Source organism: Cyprinodon variegatus, unplaced genomic scaffold (assembly GCF_000732505.1).
Source record: "Cyprinodon variegatus isolate N-32 unplaced genomic scaffold, C_variegatus-1.0 Scaffold810, whole genome shotgun sequence".
NCBI lineage: Eukaryota > Metazoa > Chordata > Actinopteri > Cyprinodontiformes > Cyprinodontidae > Cyprinodon > Cyprinodon variegatus.
The window spans coordinates 307,216-311,375 of record NW_015151263.1 but is presented as its reverse complement, the minus strand read 5'-3'; positions in this window follow the sequence as shown (position 1 = coordinate 311,375).

Below are 4,160 nucleotides of genomic sequence, written 5' to 3'. Positions count from 1 at the left end.
GTTTCTGAAATACTCAGACCAGCCCTTCTGACACCAACAATCATGCCACGTTCAAAGTCACTCAAATCACCTTTCTTCCCCATACTGATGCTCAGTTTGAACTGCAGGAGATTGCCTTGACCATGTCTACATGCCTAAATGCACTGAGTTGCTGCCATGTGATTGGCAGCTTAGAAATTAAGTGTTAACGAGCAGTTGGACAGGTGTACCTAATAAAGTGGCCGGTGAGTGTATACAGCTACCACTGCATAAGCATGTAAGACACACACCTTACACAGACACAAACATCCCCAAAAACATGTGAACATATTTTTTGGCACAAATGAAACCCAATAGTAAAAGTACAAGGTTCTGTCTCCTTTCATGTGACATCCAGCCGAAAACAGATGTTTACAACAGTGAGCATCATCTAATGAGACTGAATTTTCCTGTTTTAGGTCATTTTAAAAACTATTTGTTTGAAAAACATACCAGAATTCATGCAGATATGATTGCTTTTGTACTGTTATAATTAAAAGGTTTAGTAATGCCCTATTTATTTAGGAATAGGATTTATTGCTAGCAGCCTTAGCGTGCTCTGTATTGGGATTCTCATCCATGATGCACAAAAGCATCACATTCTATAAAGACATGGCAAGCAGTTATGCATCATTCTCAGGCTATAATTATCCGATTCACATCCTCGCTGCCAAAATTCAGTATTTTATATATTCAACAAACACAGATCATCCAATGAACTAAACATCTAATTTGACCTGAAGGTATATTTGCAGATTTAGATCATAGGGCAGGAAGATAACCTGTTGAGGGAAAGAAAAACTAAACGAAAAACTAGCACTTTATTTGCCTAAGACTGTTTAAAAGGGAGATGGGAGGGAGGGTGCAGGTGGGTTTACAGCAGAGGTAGGGCTGAGTGTCATCTACATAGCAATGAAACTCAGTACTGAACTTTAAATTAGAAATTTAGTCCGAACATGATCACTGTTTGAGCTTGGTTTAATTTAAAGAGCAGTGTTTAGCCTTGCTTTCAAATCCCTTCCAACTTCCCAAATGCCAAACGTCAAACGCCAGCCCAATGGCAGTGGGCCACCATTTTGAATGGCTGCTACTGTAAAGCTCAGTTGTCAGAGCTGTTAGCATAGATGTAGAGCAGGGGTCTCAAACTGGTCCCAGAAAGGGCCGTGAGGCTGCAGGTGTTCTTTCCAACCAAGCAATAGCACACCAGACTCCAGTCATCTCATCAAGTGAGTCCAGTCTTAACATGATGACGTGATGAGATGACTGGAGTCTGGTGTGCTATTGCTTGGTTGGAAAGAACACCTGCAGCCTCACGGCCCTTTCTGGAACCAGTTTGAGACCCCTGATGTAGAGGGAAAGGAACTATAAGGAGCATTTATTTTGTTTTGGGTTTGGAAAAAAATTTGAGATTGTTTATGCTAAGTGAATGTATGCGGTGCAGAAACAAAGGCAAAGCAGAAACTAATAACACTGGTATCTGTCTCTGTGAAGAAGATTATGTTGAGGAACTGGAAAGTATGGAAGCCCAGTTGCTTTAACCTTGAACAATTAGCCAAAGGACATAGTAGAACCAATAATGATGCATATATAAAACTTCTGGTTTTGAAAGGAGTTTGCCCTCATTTTGGAAAACTAACATTGAGAGGCACAATTAGATTTATAATCTAACATTTAGTATTTCTTGTAAATGTTACTGCATCATTTGTGTGTGTGTCTGCATGGTAATGGAATGTGTGGATATAGTCTTTTCTTGCATGTTTTTTTTGCTTATGCCGTGTAGAATCAAACTGTAAATTGAAAAAAGAAAAAAAAAATAGAGAGCAAAGTAAATATATTTAAAAAAAGATAACTAGGTTACAGTTTCCATCATTGAATGATATAATTAAGCTCTCTGGCAAAGAGTAGCAATGATTTTGAGCTTTTCATGTCTGTGATGCAACTTAATTTTTTTAAAATTAGTATAAAATAATTGATAATAACTGGCGACCTGTCCAGGGTGTACCCTGCCTCTCGCCCATTGACTGCTGGAGATAGGCACCAGCACCCCTCGCGACCGCACTCGGGACAAGCGTGTAAAGAAAATGGATGGATGGATGGATGGATAATTGATAATAATAAAAGATACATACTGTAATAATATAATTTCTTAATAAGAAAAATGTATTATATGCAGATTTAGTCATCAATATTTTACCTACACAAAGGTCTCATTTCAAACAAAAGACCCGCTAACAGTCAATTTTTAAACACCACAGTAAAGTATACAGTATTACCACTTCAGCTCCATTGCTCACTGACCATTTAGAATGAAACACAGCTACAGAATCAACATGACTGTGAGAAAATATTTTTTACGTCTAGTTTGTTTTCTGATTATGAGATTATTGAGTCTCATGGTGAGCCAGTTAAACACTAACATTGCAACACAAGGAGGATACTTTGTTCTACCAAAGTTTAACGCCGTGTACCCCTAAAGCTGATCTTAAAACATGCCATGCAACATAAAAAATCCCCCAAACCAGCTTCATTTCCTTACTTTAAGACCCCCTAATGTGGTCAACACATTGCCAAATAGGAAATAGAGCGACAGGAGCTTTATGAGTAATATTTCTAAATGAAAATTTCAGAAATATGAAATAAAAATAGAATAATCAGTTGACTTCTACAACATGGAATCAAAGACCTGCAGCCCAGTTTCATGTTTTGTTGTTTAATTTTAGGTTTGATGGCTGCTGACTTTAGTCTCTGCGTCAACTCCGGAAATAGAAAAAAGTTCTGCTCGATTTAGAAAAGCTTTAGAAAGTTTTAAACCCTTTGAGATTACCTATATCTGTGCTAAACAAACTGCAGTTTATTTAGCCTTAACTATATATCCTAAACATATATAAACAACAACAAAAATTTAGTTTTTACTTAATCATCATAACTGACATGTCCAATCTAATGCTGATTAGTTTAGTATTTATGGTCACTTACCATCAGCCTCCAGAGTAACGAGGAGAACAGATGAAATCAGGACAATCAAAAGGACTTTAGAGCTGTTAGAGATCATGATGAGTTCCTGATGAACCGTCCACCTCTGTATAGCTTCTGTTCTGGGTTCTACAGCACAACATATGTGGTAGGTTTACTTCCTGTTCGCTTTCATGGGGTCTTTGGTAAATAATAGGTCATACTGTGAATGCATTAGACTAGACATACAATGGAAAAATATTTCTGCTTCTGCATTTGTAGATTTTTCTACCTGAAAAAAAGATGCAAAGATGTTTTGAAAAACATTTGATAGATGTCCAGCTGCCAATGGAGAGAAATAAGAGTCAAGTTGCTAAAGCTCTGACTTCCATGATATAAAGAACAGCATGAAACCTGAACCTTCACAGATTCACAGATGTTTTCACAGGCAAAGGAACTATACCTTCTGCAGCTATACCTTCTGTCTTTACTTTACATGTATAACTTATAGTAGTTACATATTTATTACTACCTCTTACAGTTGATCAGGATACACTGGGGTATTTCATCCTCCATTTAGTTGACCTGTTGCCATATTTGCAAATCACGTAACAAAAGAACATTTTGAAAAGGACTATTGATTGGAAAGAATAAGTGGAAAGTTTGCAAGCTTACAAGAATTACAGGTAACTGTATCGCTCCTAGCAGCCACCATCCAATCTGTAAAGTACACACATGGCAGCATTCATTTTGTAGCTCTTATCCCTTCAGGAGGGACTGGTGCTGTACATATCAGCCTGCTGAGCATTAGGAAGCATTATGATTGTCTTAAAAATATCTGGATAATAATAAACTAATTTAAAATCCAATTGCTCACTGAAACACGTCGACCTGGCTCAAATTATTTGCCAAGTGACCCGGGTTAAAATTGCCTTCAAATGGCTCATCTCATATCAGCATACAGCGGGTACATCAGACTTGGGTCGACCCGTTAATTTATGTGATTCCATTGAGCAAAAAGTATGAATGTCACTATCCTGCGGCTGGCATGTATAGACACGCCCGCCGACAGGGGGGGAACAAAGGGGTCAATTGTCCCAGGCCAATGACAGAAGAGTGCCCAAAATTGACACTCACCATTAAAAATACAGGCCAAAGTAATTTTACAGAAAATATTTGTGAGAAATATA